Here is an 18,145-nt window from a genome sequence, read left to right as displayed (position 1 = left end):
TAAAAAAAAATATTTCAACTTTTTAGTTCGATTTTTTAAAGCGTGTTTTTTAGTTTTTTTAATCTTTATTTATTTATTTTGATTTTCTTTTGAAAAACCCATCAAGGAGGTTACGTACAGCGACATCTGCCCGCGAATAGATCAAGCAATGATGCAAATAATTCTGTCAATACAGATACATACAAACAAACATACATACATACATACAGGTGAAGCTAGTATAAAGCGTGTAAAAAATAGCTTCTTCCGACGTGTTCAATACAATGTAGGTACTACTTGTGTATTTCAAAAGATTTATTGAAAACGTCTGAAGAAACAATTCCATCACATATTTTTGAAAATTATTTTTTTCCATTTCTCATTTCAGTATTTCCAAATGCAATACTCGATTCAGACTGTATACGTTGACATTTGTGTTTATATTTCTCGTATTATCATAACACCAACAGACTGATAATAATGTGAAAGCTGTTTTCCGGGTTTTTTGGCCGTAGTCTGCAAGTTTTTATGCCTGCCGTTTCGTCTACTATTACGGTAGACATCATCAAAGGTGGTTTTATTATTATCAGTAGGTGTGACTGGGTTTCTCTTAATTGGCTTACCTGACTTTGTTTGTGTACCTTCAAGAACAGGTAGCCAGATGTCATTATTGCTCATTGCTTCTTCTTTTCTATTGAAATCAGGATTTATATTGACTCTCTCTATACTCTTGGGGAGTATAGACCGTAGGCTCACTTGGAACCCGCACGATCTATAACACGATGTTCAAGCCTGTCATCATGTACGCTTCAGGCGTCTGGGGACAAGCGGCTTCGTCCAACATTTCCATTTTGGAAAGGTTGCAAAATAAGCTAATTAGGATGATTGTGAATGCTCCTTGGTTCGTGCGGAATGAAGCCATCCGCAGAGATTTGCAGCTGCCTTCCATTCGGCAGTCCATTCAGTCGAAGAATGAGAGAGTTTTCGAAAAAACAGAAACTCATGAAAACCCGTTAGTTAGGGAAGCCACAGATTATGCTGTAGACGACCCCTTCCGATATAGAAGGCCCCGACACTCTGTCGAATGAGGCCCTCATGTCCCCCGTTAAAGGATGAATAACTTTTTCATCCATCCCACCCCAGCCAGGTAGGGGTATCCCGTGAAGGGCGGCACTGATGTCTAAGGACTTCATGCCGTCATCTATCAGTTGTGTACCCATTGGTCCCTTTCAAGGCCAATGATCAGCCAAAAGGGTAGGGGAGCTGGTCTCCAAACCTGGACGAAATCAGGATGACTCGTCACTCTTGGAGAGTAATTTTAAGTTGCATCAAGTACTAGTGACCCGCCTCGGCTCCGCACGGGTACAATGTTATTATTTAGGAATGATGTAAAATTCAAAATTTATTGTTGTAAATCACTTCCTTAGAAAATGACATCAAGTGATGCTTTTGGAAAATATTTATATTTATATAAAAGTGAGGTTAACTATTTTTATACGAAACTATAAAATGAGCCAATGTTAAATTAGTAGAATAGATAATTTTCCTGATAAAGAAGTTGAAAATTTGTATATGTGAAAATTGATAGATGGTAACTAGGGGAACGAGATAGATTTTCAATTTTTTTATCAACAACGGGATTCTTCTTGAGGCAACGGAAGATACGCCACGCTAAATTTTTCTTTCCTTAAAATTTGAAATATATAGTATATAAATTAAGAAGTAAACAGAATAGTAGTCAATACTGATTTGTAATAATAAATTCAGTGAATAAACCTACCTGTCCAGCCAAGTCTAGTAAGATATCTATGAGTTCCAGCTCCGCAGAAATATCACACCACACACACCAGCGTTGGAGGAAAGTGAGGTATTTACCTATACCATTTCTAAATAATATATGCATATATTAATGAAAATACCCAAGAACTCAACAAGACCATAAAAATAGAAGTTTGAACCAGTAAGATTTTGCAAATTTTCATTTACAATATTTGGCAAGCGGTTTTTCATACCCTGTATATCACAGGTCGATTTCAGATATATCGTTTGAGAGAGTTACCAATGTAGAATATTCGACCAAAAAAAAATTTCAACCGGACTTGGCACCACTTTATAATTTCAAATATTCTGAGTGACGAATATTGGAAAAAATAAACCTGTCATGCTAGATATCTCGAAAACCGTCAATATTTTCGAAGTGCAGATATACATAAAGTTTATTTTATTTTCTATGAAGAAACCGAAAAAGCGATAAAAAATATAGGTTACCATTTAAAAAGACACAGTTGGGATCCGCCCAGAAAAAATCGAACACCCTGTGTGACCGCCAATATTTTTATTTTGTTGAGCTCGAGCAATAAGGTAATATTATAGAAAATTAGATTCCTATCTGCTTCCTATATAGAGATATGGAACACCGCGCCACTGTTGCAGGACCCTGCAACATATATATATATATATATATATATATATATATATATATATATATATATATATATATATATATATATATATATATATGTGCTGCCGTCAAGCACAACGTCTATACCAAGAACGTTTTCCAGACAGACCCATTCCGTCACGAATGACTTTTTCGAGAGTTGTAGAAAAATTGCGAACTGGGTCATTTCCTTCTACTATAAAGCATCGTCATCATACGAGATCTGTTAGAACTGAAGATTTAGAGATCAATGTGTTGGCTTATATTATTATTCATCCACATGTTTCTATCCGTACTCTTGCAGAAGAAGTCGGTGTGAGTAAATCTAATGTACAGAGAATTCTGAAAGAAAATAAATACCACCCATTCAAAATTCAGTTGGTACAAGGTTTGAAACCCACGGACTTTGAACGACGACTTGAATTCATTGCTTGTATTCAGGTAATATTACATGAAAGTCCTAACATATTCAATCAAATTTTGTGGAGCGATGAATCGCGATTCCACAATAATGGAGTTGTGAATCGACATAACATTCACTATTGGTCTCAAGAAAATCCCCACTGGGTCCGCGAAAGTAATTTTTAAAATAAGTAAATTATTTGGGGAATTAATGTATGGTGTGGATTGTTCAATGGCCGCATCATAGGACCTTACTTTTTCGATGAAAATCTCAATGGATTGCGATATTTACATTTTCCAGAAAGGCATACTGGAGTTTTCGCACAAAGAACACAGTTACTGTTTTGCAAAGAATCACTGAATCGAACTGACAAATAGATACAATTCAACAACATTTGTTACTATGGCATCAACAAGCATAAGCTACTTGATGAAATTGTGTAATATAAAGCAATTCACCCTCAAGTTAGTCACATTCTCAAGAATTTCAATATTATATTCAACTGATATCGATATCGTATCGTAGAGGTGAGAATAATGGTTTGTATTCAGTAGTAGTCTAGTTCAATTTAATGAAAGATATAGACTGGAATCGTGTACGAGTAAATAAGTTTTTTTGAAACTTTATATTTAAGGAAAAGTGCAATAACTCAACAACGCCGTAACCGAATTTCAAAAACCAAACATGAAATGATATCAGAATTTAACGTAGCATCTGAATATGTAATGATATACAGGGCGTTCTATTTTAAAAAATGGAATTTTGGTCTGTAGCACCTACACCAAACACCATGTATATTTGAAAATTATATCAAAATATAGCTCTCATGAACTCCTGAAACTTTTGTATGAAACATTTTTGTGTATCTCCTTCAACAAACCAGATATTGCCTGTCACATAAAATGTGGGACACCCGTTATATATATATATATATATATATATATATATATATATATATATATATATATATATATTATATATATATATATATATATATATATATATATATATATATATGCAGTCAATATACAGGGTGTCCCTGGACTTTCTCTTTTCCTCTCGGGAATGTATAGATGGGTCAAAATATCACCAGTACTTCATATAACTTTTTTTCCTAAAAGTCTTCGTAACCAAGTTACGGGCCCTCGAAGTTACAAAATGAAAAATGTTTTTCTTTGATAACTTTTCAAGTGAATATTCAAAATCATCCAAATTTTGGTAATTGACTAAACAAATGAATTCCGTCGATGAGCTTTCATGCAGGAGTCAGTTGTTTTGCTACAAAGTCAGGAACGGACTACCCCCGATGGTCCACATCCCAAAACTTTGAAATGACTGATATTTTTCAATATTTTTCAACAAAATAAGGTTACTTGGACAATTTTATGAATAAAAGTACTCGTGTGGAAAGTCGATCGGAGCAACGAGTCTTGATAAAAATGTAGTTCTACTCGACGACATCAAACCCGCTCGTCCACCATTATTTGAAATGAATAATTATCAAAGCAGAAATAATAATGATAACGTTAATTCAACAACATTTATAACAGGAATAATACAAAGTATGCTAAAATGAAGTCTTAAACAAAAAGTACGGTACCTATATGGAAGTTTAAGTCACATTTGTGATAGCAGATATTTTTTCAAAAGAAATATCAAGTTCTGTAGATTCGTGGTGTTTTTAAACTAACAAGCTACTCTACTATGAAATATCGAATTCATTCCATATTTTGTATGTACATAATACGTGTGGAATAATCACGTTTCGTGTTGATCAGTTATCTGAATCTCATGAAACTCAATATTCGAATGTTTCAAATTCTTCTTCACAGCTAAACTGTTGAGGAGTTTCACTGATAATTATAATTTTCTGGGAGAAATTCTTTAACACGAATCTAAATTTAGCTGAAAAAACGCACATCGGAAAAAATATTTACTATACTAATAAAAAGCAAACGAATGAACTACAAAAACGGCTGCACATGATCAGGTGAAAAATATCCAGGGAATAATTATGTTCCATTTCTTTCACAGATATTGACAAAAAAACCTTTTAGAAAGTTTTGATAAAAAATGAGAAACTGGAATGCGATTTTGTTTTGTTGAGTGGTGCGTTGTCATATGACTATCATTGTATTGTCAATATTCTATAGGATATTTTGAATTTTTTTGATATGGCCGAACAGTTTACATTCAATGAATATGCAGATATGCATGTATTTTATGGACGAGCATTTTGTAATGCTGCAGAAGCTCGTCGTCTGTATTCCGAGCATTTTCCCAATCGAACGGTACCGTCAAGAGAAACATTCGAGCGTGTCGATCGCAGCTTGAGGGAGACAGGTATGTAATAATTGATAATTAATTTGAGCACGTTGTTTTAATTCGATATTATTGTAGGTACAGTTTTGCCAAAACGAGGTGGTGAGGGCACTCCTAGGACTGTACGTACCGTTGTATTGGAGGAAAATATTTTGGAAGCCGTCGCTGATGATCCTTCAATGAGCATCAGAAATCTATCAGAACAGTTCCATACATCCAAGTCCACTATTCATAGAATAATTAGGGAACAACTGCTCCACCCATTTCACATCCAGAAGGTACATGCCATGACACCTCAAGATTTTCCAGCACGACTGGAATATGCCAATTGGTTCATGGATAGGCAAAGAGAGGATATGACTTTTATTCACTGATGAAGCAGGTTTCAGTAGAGATGGAGTTATCAACTCTCATAATCTCCATATATGGGCCGAAGAAAATCCCCATGGGATATTGCAAACCAAACACCAACGGAAATTCAACGTGAATGTTTGGGCTGGTATCATAGGAAACCATCTTATAGGACCATTCGTTCTACAGGACCGATTGAATGGAGAACGTTATTTGGAGTTCATTCAGAACGATTTGAATGGACTTTTGGAACATGTTCCATTGCAAACCCGAAGAGATATGTGGTTTATGCATGATGGCGCTCCTCCTCATTTTAGTTTGATTGTGCGTGACCATCTGAACCATATTTTCCACAATAGATGGATTGGTAGAGGTGGGCCATATTCATGGCCATCGCGGTCTCCGGATTTAAATCCATTGGATTTCTTTCTGTGGGGGCATCTAAAAAGCCTTGTTTACGCTACACCTATTCACACAAGAGATGCATTGTTGAATAGAATAACATTACATTGTGAAGCCATACGAAACGACCCTGGAATGCTATTTCAAGTACAGAGAGGGTGTCTTCGCAGACTAAGAAAATGTATAGAGAGAGAAGGTGGTCATATCGAGCAGTTTCTGTAGCGGATTTTTCATTTCTGTTTGCTCTTGAGGCTCTTGAGTTTCGTTAGTTAAACGTGTTTGCATTATAAAAATTCGTTATGAACGTTTTACCTATCATTTCCATTTTCCTTAAAAACTAATATTTTCGAATAATGGTAGACGTATCAGGATAAATATTGTTGAATTAACGTTATGATTATTATTTCTGCTTTGATAATTACTCATTTCAAATAATGGTGGACGAGCGGGTTTGATGTCGTCGAGTGAAACTACATTTTTATCAAGACTCGTTGCTCCGATCGACTTTCCACACGAGTACTTTTGTTCATAAAATTGTCCAAGTAACCTTAATTTGTTGAAGAATATTGAAAAATATCTGTCATCAAAGTTTTGGGGTGTGGACCATCGGGGGTAGTCCGTTCCTGACTTTGTAGCAAAACAACTGACTCCTGCATGAAAGCTCATCGAAGGAATTCATTTGTTTAGTCAATTACCAAAATTTGGATGATTTTGAATATTCACTTGAAAAGTTATCAAAGAAAAACATTTTTCATTTTGTAACTTCGAGGGCCCGTTACTTGGTAACGAAGGATTTTAGGAAAAAAAGTTATATGAAGTACTGGTGATATTTTGACCCCATCTATATATTCCCGAGAGGAAAAGAGGAAGTCCAGGGACACCCTGTATATATTTAATTAGTGACTTGTTTATTGTATTGACATGTTTCAATGTTTTAAATTTAACATTATTTTCGACACGGCCAACCTCACTAACAGTAAGTTGACCTTTCATATTGATAATTTTTTATAGTGTATGAATGAGATAAGTAAGATGAATGCCTTCTTTGTTGAGAGCATGTTCAGCAACAGCTGATTTGTTGGCTTGCCCGAGTCGACAATTTCTCCTTTGTTCAGAAAAACAGGTACCTACACATCTTTTTTTTCTTGGAAGCAACAGCTACAAGGAATCCAGTTAACCCGGGTGTTACTAAAGGTTATTTGGGGTCTTTTGCTGACTTTAGACTTTGCTAGTTTTTCTCTAAGATTCTCCCTATCCGGTTTGTATTTTTTCAGGGGAACTTTTTCTTCCAGTTTTTATCTGAAAGTAACATATTTGCAAAGAGTTTAACTCTTCGGAAGTTTCCCACATTTTTGTATACCTAAAAATGATGAAGTGGGAAATCAAAAACCTTCTGTTACCAAAATCCTGTAAAACTTCATCAGTAAATTCGCTCATTTGAAAAATCATATTCAAGAATGTCGAGAATCGCTTGGCAGTGACATTTTTCCTGCGGTACAGAATGGAAAATTATATCATCCTATTTTGTTATTCATGTTCATCCGCCTCCATTAAAAGTTCTTCCCCGGGGGTGTATTTCGCAAAATAAAAAGCGGAAATTTCGTGTCCTCTGCCTCAGTTTTAAAGCTGAAATCTTTCATCGCGACATCGCTAGTTATGGGGGCCACGAGAGTTTGTCTCCCTAAAGTACAATACTTTGAGAGAAAAATATATCAATAATAATAATGAGTCTGAACTTGCAGTAAGTGTATGCGAAAGGATCATTTCAGATCAGATGAAGTAATAGATGGAATGGAGATAGAAACGGATTTAAAAAAACGAATTTAAAAAGGAATCAACTATAGTTTTTTTAGACAATATATGAATAAAACAAAACAAGAACTTAAGAAGCAGTGAACTGCTTGTGTGTAAGGAAGGATAATATATACAGGGTATTTCACAACGAGCATTCGTTAGGAATATATGGAGAACGATTCAAAATAAAAACTTGAAATTTTAGTAGTGGGTTTTACAAAATGGCCTTCTCAACTAAAATATTTTCAACTTCCGGTCTCTTTCCATTTTACCGGAAGTTGAGGGCAACTTCCTCACTCAAATGGAACACCCTCTATTTTATTACATTTTTGAATTTCTCAGCACATTTCAGACCCACTTTGTATAACAATGCCTATACCCAAATTTGTTAGTTTTCGAGATATTATTTTTTTTTCTGAAAAATTTGACAGTTACATCACCACTGCGATAAAATCATAATTCATAGAGAGTAACAGTTGAAAATGTGAAATTTCACAGAATCACACCTTGACCAAGTCATGAACAGGTCCATCGAATTTTCGAAAATAATTTACAGGGTGGTCTAAATTTCCACCTGAAACATAACATCGAGAAAACTAATGAAACACGGTTTTTTCAAATGGAAACCATACACTAATCTATTATTTTTGGATACTACGAAAAAAAGATATTAAATTCATGAAAAATGTCCTATACCTAAAATACACCCCTGGCAAGATATATCCGTTTTTGGTAAATATTTGAAATGTGAATCATTCGAAACAATACCAAACCAAGAAAGCTTTGAAAAAAAATGAACTAATATCAACTCTGTCGTTGGTAAAAGGTAACTCAACATGAAAATGGATGGATTGAAATAAAATACTATTAGAGAGATGAATTATATCTTTGTTTATTGATATCGAATACAGTAATTTTATTTTGTTTATATTTTTTAAGGTTAGATTTTACTGTAATTTTAGAATCTAACTTAATTTCTTTGAATTCAAATAATATTGTGGTTCATTTCAACAGATGTTCAAAGACATTGCCGTTTTGTTGTGAACAAGAATATATACTTTTTTGCATACCTCTATTTGTAGCTTCCTGTATGGAGTCAGGAATCAAATCATTGAAAGCTCTTAGAACCCTTCGTTTCATGTTTTCTTCATCACTCACAGGATCCGCATAAAGAATTTCTTTGATATATCCCCAGCAGTGGCGTCAGGTCTGGAGAGCGAGGAGGAAATTTAAATGGCCCATTGTAACAAAGCCACTGATCTTCGAACATCCCATTCAACAACCCAGCAACGGTATCAGTACTATATGCAGGGGCTCCATCCATCTCATACCATAACTTGAAACGGTATTGTTCGGAAACATGCCTTATGTATTCACCAACCACATTCCTAATTATATGCGAATATCTATCGCTATTCAAATTCTCTTCATAAAGATATAAACATAAAATTCGGAATTCCTTTATAGCGCAAAAAACAATAAAACTCCATGAATCCTGGAAGTTGCTCTAACGAACGAGCTTTGGATTTTCTGCTGCCCAAAAATGACTATTATGGCGGTTGTACATACCATTCTTGGCAAATTTGGCTTCATCTGTCCATATCTTGTTCTTCATGAACTCAGGATCCTCCTGTATCTTGATAAGAAACCATTCGCAGAATTCCACTCGTGCAGGTAAGTCGTCAAGTTTCAGATTTCGAACCTGGTGATATGTAAAGGGACGCCACTTATGTTTGATTTAAATCCGGTTTATTGACGAACATGAAATTCTAAGTGACTTTTTTGCGTCTTTCAACGAATTTTCTGGATAGGCTGTGAAGTAGGCCAAAACTAAAATTTCGATGTCCTCATTATTGACGAGTGGTTTTTTTTTTGTTGATGACAGACGAAAAAGATTCGAAATCACGGCAGTTTCTTAGAAGTCTTCTCAGAATATTTTTATTGGGTCTATGTAGATTTGGAAATCTTTCTGCAAAAACACGTCCATTATCTTATTGCATTCACCATAAATGATTATTAAATTCACGAAATCTTCATTAGAATACCCCAAAAGAAACATTTTGCACACAAATAGAAAACTACGAAATACACGTCAATTATATCGCATCAAATTTTGACAAATTTTTTGTAACTTCATTTGTTTTCGAAGCTTTCTTAGTTTGGTATTGCTTCGAATGATATACATTCTTGCCAGGGATGTATTTTAGGTTGACATTCTGGTGCTGTCACTGTAAAATTTTTTAGAAAACAAAATAATATGTCGAAAACTAACAAATTTGGGTATAGGCATTTTCATACAAAATGAGATACAGAGTGTTTCATTTGAAATAAGGAAGTTGCCCTCAACTTCCGGTATAACAGAAAGAGACCAGAAGTTGAGAATATTTTAGTTATGAAGACAATTTTGTAAAACCCACTACCACAAAATTTCGAATTTAATTTCGAATCGTTCCCCATATATTCCTAACGAACGCTCGTCGTAAAAGACCTCGTATAATTCATAATTGTTTGTATTGGAACGATTTCAAGTTATTAAGGTATATAGATTAATGGACAAAGTACAGTAGATTCGGGAAGAATATACGTGGCGTAATGGAAAACAGTAATAGAGATATATTATTCATATTGTTTTATGTAGGGATAAAAAATTGTATAAGGACGCGATTACAGTTAATCAAGACATACATAGAGAACTCATAAGTATTAATATCAAGTTGAACATACATGACGCAACCATTTTAGAATTCATGACACTGACTCATAATATTAGTTGAAGAAAGATATATTTGGAAGATGTACTACATTGAAGCTTGATGAATATCATGTTGTTGCTCTATTTTTCCAGCTATTTCTGCACGGGGTATAAGTATGATATATTTTTTGAGGTTTTTTTTTGAACATTTTTGGATTTGTCTCGCATTTCAGGTTTATCGGTATTGAGCTGAAAAGTTTTGGGCCTAAGTATTTTTTTGACCAACTGTTTTGTTTATGACTGGTATCACTATAGTTTTTTTTTGTGACGGGTGTTATATTTATGGTCCAAAATGATCAATTCATTTCTGTGCATGTATTGGGCTGTGGTTATACTAATAAAGAAAAGCTGCCCTGGATCGAATATTTCGGATTCTTCGTATAGGAGGTCGCTTGGGTAGGTATAGTCTCTTTACAGAATACATCTGGGAAAGAGTTTTCGCATTACCTCGAGGAAAAATGCAGATGGGCAGCCAATGATGCCATAATTTAGATGTGATTCTACTAAACTTTTATATATCATTATTTTTTGTTAAAAATTGAGAATACTGGACATACTTTTGAATTTACATAGAATACTAGAATACATCGTAACTTTTTCACCAAGTAATGAATGTGGTGGTTCCATCTGAGATGACTTTCTAGGATTATACCTAGGTACTTAATTTTTTGACATTCCTGATGACGGCCACATCGGAGAGAGCAATTTCGTATGCAGGCAGGTCTGTATTATAGCTACTGAATGTTAACTAGAATGCTTTTTAAAAGTTTATTTATAATAGCCTATAATCGAACAACATTTTTATCTGACTCAGCCACATCGGAGAGAACAATTTCGTATGTAGGCAGGGCTATATTATAGCTACTGAATGCAGCATATCTAATGATTTTGGAGTAAGTATTCAGGAAAAAAAGATTGTTGAGGTATATGTTGAATAATATTGGTCCTAACACCGTTCTCTGAGGCACACAACACAATACGTTCTTTTCATCACTCACTTTGTCACTTTGTCAACAGATTGTTTTCTATTCATCAGATAGCTTGTGAAAAGATCTTGTGGTATACCTGTTATTCCTATATCTTCAAGGATTTTTAGAAGTATATTATGATCTACAGTGTCGAAAGCTTTCCTCACATCTATAAAGACATCAATTGATGGTGTCGATTCATCTAAGAATTGATAGAAACCATACTGCGAATCTGACAGTGAACGGTGTTTTTCTAGAAACTTATTGACTCTTCTTTGAATAACCTTTTCCAAATATTTTGCTAGGCAAGTTGTTAATGAAATAAGCCTGTAGTTAGAAACATCACTCTTATTTCCATTCTTGTGGTTAGGTGTGACCACTGCCATTTTGAAAGATAAAGGAAATATCCCTGTTCTAATGATTTATTGACTATGTAGGTAAGTGATTGTGCTATGTATTTCCAGACAAGTTTTAGGGTTTCTGCTTTCTAATTATCAATCCCGGGAGCTTTTTTGTTCTTCAGTTGAGAAATAATTTCCTTTATTTTATTTTCTTTTGCAGGGTTTAGGAACAATGAGTGGTTGCACACCATTTTTTTTCTGAATATTACATGTTTCTATTAATTTTTTTTGACTAATCTTTTTTAACAGAGATAAAATATTCTTTGAAGTTGTTGGCTATTTTGATAAGATCTGTTATTATTTGTTCATTGTTTTTGGAAACTATTGATTTAATTGGTGAAATTTCTTCTTTGGTCAATATATCATTAATAGTTTTTCAGGGCTTTATAGAGTCATTTCCTACTTCTACAAGACGGTCTCTGTAATTATTTTGTCAAGAGTTTTCTTGACAAAAGTAAGTATGTAAAATAAGTATGCAATTTTAGATGTTCATTTGAATATTGTTTTGATATTCATAAAATTCCATATAAATTCACATATAATGCATCAGATAGAAACGAGATAATTTATGTGGGGTGATTTTTTTTAGGTTCTTATAAAAAATTGAAAGTGGTGATGATTTCTCGGAGATGTCGGATAAAAATCTTTAACCGCCATCTTGTTCAGCTTGAAAAGTGACAACGAAAACTTTATATATTTTCAAATAATGATAAAAAAAATTAAAACGAAGCTGGTAAATTTCGGTTTTTTTAATATCTCTGAAACCAATAGGAATTTCCTGAATTTAAAATGTCAATCAAATCAGCTCTTGCAAAAATAACTTTCTCTAACACAACCGACTTTTTATCTCTCACGGTTTTCCATTTTCCCTTCGCACGTCGGTACTTACTTTTGAATTTGTTTCTTTAATTACTTTCATGAAAATATAAAAATGTTATTTCTTTTGTCAAGATATTAAAAATAATTTATAATAAAAAAATATATCCCCAACAAAAAAATTTTAGATCTTAGACAAAAATATGTGCATGATATAATCTTTTATACTCACAAATATTAACATATTCTGCAACAAACAGAACACAGCCATACTAACCCTAGTAAACAGAACACAGCCATACTAACCCTAGTAAAACTCTAAGTATAGTATACGAACAAATCTGTTTGAAAAAAAAATGGCCAAAAATATTATATATATATATATATATATATATAGGCGAGACTGGGGCAAGATGAGATAGCTAAGACAAAACTCGTTATACAAGGAAAATTAAACTCTTTAATAACATTCTTTAACAAAAGAGGTAAGCATTATACATTTCTCTCTTATAATTAAACGTTGTAGCATGCAAAATCACAGAACTTTTTTTGGCAAATAATGAAAAAAAAAACTCGGCAAATTTCCCGTTTTGCCCCATAACTGGGGTAAGATGGGAAACGCTGTGGGGCAAAACGAATATATACGCTTTTTAATCGGGTAGACAGCGTTCACAAATGTGTGCCTCTTCATCTTCCTCATCTACTCCGGCACATGAATTATGCGCCCAACCGTGGCACACGCCGCAGATGACCCAACCTTCGGTTGAATCTAAGTATAAGTACCCACAATAGATGCAAGTACAGTCATCATCCTCTTCTTGGGATGAACTATCTTCCAATTCAGTTTCTTTTTTGCACCTTTTGGTTTGACGCATTTTCTGCAGGTTTTCCTTGTCAGTTGACTTTTTACTCTTCTTTGCAGTCTTTTTTCCAGGTTTCTTTATTTGTTTTTTAACTTTTTCAGTCACTTGATTATCAGTCTTGATTATAGTATCCCATTATGCCCCGATCATCTTGCCCTGATCCACACGTAGGTAAAAAAGATGACGCAATTCTAACCTCAAACTTTACCGGCGAAAAAATCTGGTTTGAATTTAATGTTTTGGACTACTATAATAAGCTCGGGATTGAAATAATACATTAACACAGGTACTTACATATCTGTACATCAGTTTTCGAATGAAATATCGCGTAAAAACACTTGCAATATCACTTTTTTCTCTCTGGAACGCAATAACAAGTTCTAACCTGTTCGCTCTGCTTGAACACACTAATGTATATATATAGTGTATATACTAGTGTATATATATATATATATATATATATGCGGGCGCTTTCGACTGCTGTCATCATCAGGGCTCTACTCAAACTGTCAGTTTGAGTAGATTTGTGGAGATCGAATCGTGAGGTGTAGTTTATGAAATCACTATGGATCTTCATCAAGAAACGGCCAAATCAATAAATAAAAACACGAAATAATCTTGAAAAAGTGACAATTCAAGCTATGATACTGCTTTCGGGAAGGTGCGAAGGTGATAAATGCCTGTAACACTTTTATGAAATTGTTTTTTTTATAAGAAACATTCATTTTGTCATGCCGTATGAATCGGTGGATTCATGGAATAAATGTATACGCTTGAACGGTTGATCCTACCTGATGACCATTTATAAAAAAACTAATTTTTCAGGAATTCATCATCTCTGCATTTATACGTCACTTTTCCGAAAATGTATCACATTTTCCTGGTTCATTAATATCCAAATTCATAAAAGCCCCACAAGAACTTTCAACAAATTACACCATTCCCTTTAACTTGGATTATTTTTTTTACTTTCAACATTTTAAAATACATTCTTCAACTGACGCAATAAGGCTGAAACTCATTTTCCACTTCAAGATTATTCAAATCATACATTTCTAAACGGTATCAAATGACCCCCAAAAGTTGGACTTGCGATCTATAGGGGAATTATAGTTCCATTTAATTTTTGCTAGACATTTCCTGAACTATTATTCTGAGTAACTGTCTCATTTTTATGCGTGTTTGTTATTTATTTATTTTTATTTTCTGATTATGTAGGTATGGTAATCATTCGGACTTATATTCAGAAATATATATCTGGACAAACTCAGACACAAGGACAAGATAAATAAATTGTCATAACAAAAATATGTTATTAACACCAAATACCAATATCAATATCAAAGTCTACTAGCCTGTCTAGTCGCAGGTTTGGTTATCTGATCCCAAAACAAATATTTGTTGAGAAAAAAGAAATGTTAAGAGAATGTTAATTTAAATTACATTCATTTCGGCATCTATAATTTGATGGAATAGTTTTTATGCCTCATAATATTTTGCAGGTATTTGTAAAAATACAACACGTGGAACAGAAGCATAATTCACCTATTGCCTCATAGATGTCACGCCTCACAATATTTTGCAGATATTTGTAAAAATATACCACATGGAACAGAAGCATAATTCACCTATTGCTTCATAGATGTCATGCAGTATAACATAGATTAAAATTCCTTGTCTGTGTGAACGGATTGTCCAATTATCTGAAGCTAAACCCAAAACAAAAATGTGTTGAAAAATTTAATAATAAAAATATTCATATCCAATTGTTTTTATTGCGGCACTAATTTTCAGGTATTTGTAAAAATGAACTGAATGGAACTGAAGTGTAGTTCAAGTATCACCTCATAGATGTCACATGCAGTATAGACAATGACTACACATACATTGAAGTTCCTGGCCTAGTCTGTCTGTCTGTCTGAACGTAATAGGCTGGCTAGTCACAAGTTTGCTTATCTAAAACCATAACAAATATGTGTTGAAAAATGGAATATTGGATATGTTTATTTCAAACTTTTATTCCCAGGTAATGCAGGTGTTTGTAAAAATACACAATATGAAACGGAATCGTAATTCTACTATCGTCTCATAGATGCCATGTAGTATAACTACAAACATTGTTAATCATAAATTCAAATTTCTTGCAGTGTTTGTCCAACGCTTATGGACATACTTTTGCGATTTTGTTAGACACGTCACGTGATCTCGTGACGTAACAGTGGTGACTCTGGATTGATTCGGTACTGCACTTTTAAATTAAAATAAACAAATTTCATGTAAATCCCTTATTAGAATATTATTTTTATATTATAAGGCTATTATTATTGCCTTAAGGGTTTCGTGGGTAAAACACTAGGTTACCGAAAATACACAATTTATTGAATCAAAGTTAGTATATAACAAGACTCGCTATCCTCTACACTAGTTATGGGGTTACTGTCTACTAATAATGACGGCACTCTCCAGAACAGAGACAGCAATCATACTCGCTGTCAGAAATATTCGTTCCAAGCTTCCTGTTGGCAACCGGGGGGAGTCATAGGCGTCTCGTAGAATAGGGCAAACGGTGTCATGCTACAATATAGGATTAAATACTTAATATAAATGGATTAATACTAAGTAAAAATTTTTCTTTTGCGGATGATAGGGCGAGCTATTTTGTCCTTTTAAAAAGTAAGAGGTTTCATCAGTTTTTTATTATTTTCGTGAAAACTGTAACTCTCCCAAAAATTTTGTAATGAACTTTATTTTAGATAATAGTATTATCAAAAATATTTTTTCATTACTTTTTTTTCATCTTTCATAATAAACGCTGAATAATCAAAAATATATAAGTAATAAATTGTTCATAGGTGTAACAACTTTTTTTATTCATCTGACAGAAAATACATAATATGGTTTTTATTTTTTATTAAGAAAATGAGAAATTTATATAGAATAATTTAACTTAAACCTTGTTCCATCAATGATGAAATTGATAAATCTACAATTTAATATATTATAATACTACATTAGAGCAAAAAGGAACTACTTTATCCAACACTAAATATATTTGATATAATTTTTTTTGCATGAATTTAGAAAAATAAATTCAAAGGACCAATGTTTAAATCACACACAAATCACAATTGTTTAAATTTTTTCTATCACGTGACCTATTTTCGTTGGCCTTCAAGTTATTATATTTCATTCTGATAGTTGTTATCAGTTTGCAAAATTCAAAAATAATATTTGCAATTCTTTTTGAAAGAGTTTTTACAACTCCTGGCCCTCTTTTAAATCCATTAAAATGATGTTTTTCGAAAAGCTTGTTTCACTTTTTAATTTTTTCTAACCAATTTAATTTTTAATAAGACCTCCCAATGAAAGTCGCCGGACCCAAGAACGTATATTATAATTATGATCTGCTTTTATTTTATAAGTATAATCGCAAAGTATTCAGCAATATATTCTAAAGAGTCCTCTGTTATTTCTGGAATATTTGTATTTGAAGTTGAAGGAATGTTAGTAGAAATATCAGGACTACTAGATGAAAATGAGCTACTGAAATTCGATCCTATTTTCTGCTCTAAAATCGTGTCTGCGTTAATTTCGATAGAATCAGATCGCACAACAACCCAGCGCTACGCAATTTACAGGATGCGTTGAACATGGATGACCCCAGGTTCCGTAAAAGGGACAAACACCCAAGGCCGACGAAACAGAATCTACGACCACCCCCACGAGTCGCCGTCAGGCGACTCCGGTAAGCATACTAATCAGACTTTCTTTCAGCAAGTTCACCGCAGAACAACTCGACCGCGATTCAATTATCCTTAGATTCACTGAAGAATGCTCGACGCTAATAACAATAGCCGCCGGTCAGTTTTTGGGGGCCCCCATGCAAAAATTCAGTTAGGAATAGTCATGACAAAACATTTTACCTATCGCGAAAGAATAGCACCTAAAGGCTGACTTTCGACCAAAAGAGGTCATATGTCAATCTTGCTGAAGTGCCCATCAGTAAGTTGAGGACCGCTCGGAGAGCGGGGGTGGTTCTCCTCGCTAACTAGCTGGGGGGAGGGAAGCTTCTACTTCAGGGCACTCAACCCGGGAGGGGGCATGGGGGGTCGGTGAGAGGGACACAGCTGACGGGTCGCTCGAGCGAAAGAAGGGAGCAGTATTGATGCAAGAAGACGTGCAATCCTCGATTTCCTTCGTGAAATTGGTGGAGCAGAACCCGTGCTTATGGAATTATACATTGAACAGTTATTGCAGGACTGATTTGACAGGTGTCGCGTGGAAAAAAATAGCTAGAAAGCTGAAAGAAACAGGTAAGAAAAAGCTACAATAATTAAAGATATTCGTAGATTTCGAAAACCTATGGCTGAAGGGAGTTTGTCTGTGGACACCTTTAACTCCCAAACCTTTAATGATGGAAATCTGAAATGTTCACCACTTTTCCATCTCCGCGGGCCATATACTGGAAAATTGTTCTGGACCGAAACACTCCATGATGCGCTAAAAATAAATATTTTTCAAGGTGTCAAGTGGGGTATCGTTTGATAGATATGGACCTATGCAGAACATTTAATGAAGGTATTGGCTTAAAAAAGAAAGTAGAATAAAAACGTAAAAATGAGTTTTTTTTTTGGTTTTTATGGCAAGCCTACAT

General features: G+C 34.0%; 1 long non-coding RNA gene across 2 annotated transcripts in view; it reads left to right on the top strand.

The window, feature by feature from the left end:
• LOC141480094 (uncharacterized) overlaps positions 1–18,145 on the top strand; it is a 50,067-nt gene that overhangs the window by 30,366 nt on the left and 1,556 nt on the right. Inside the window, exon 3 of one of the 2 annotated variants that reach the window (XR_012464160.1) lies at positions 14,994–16,542. The exons of the other annotated variant lie outside the window; for it this stretch is intronic. This is a non-coding gene — a long non-coding RNA (uncharacterized lncRNA). Of the gene's footprint in view, positions 1–14,993; positions 16,543–18,145 lie in introns of those variants that run through there. 2 annotated transcript variants of the gene reach the window in all.

This window comes from Leptinotarsa decemlineata, unplaced genomic scaffold (genome assembly GCF_025532065.1).
Source record: "Leptinotarsa decemlineata unplaced genomic scaffold, Ldec_3_MD MMD2_P_RNA_scaffold_6, whole genome shotgun sequence".
In the NCBI taxonomy this organism is placed as follows: domain Eukaryota; kingdom Metazoa; phylum Arthropoda; class Insecta; order Coleoptera; family Chrysomelidae; genus Leptinotarsa; species Leptinotarsa decemlineata.
The sequence above is the reverse complement of the archived record's forward strand: the minus strand, read 5'-3'. Positions and strand labels throughout refer to the sequence as shown.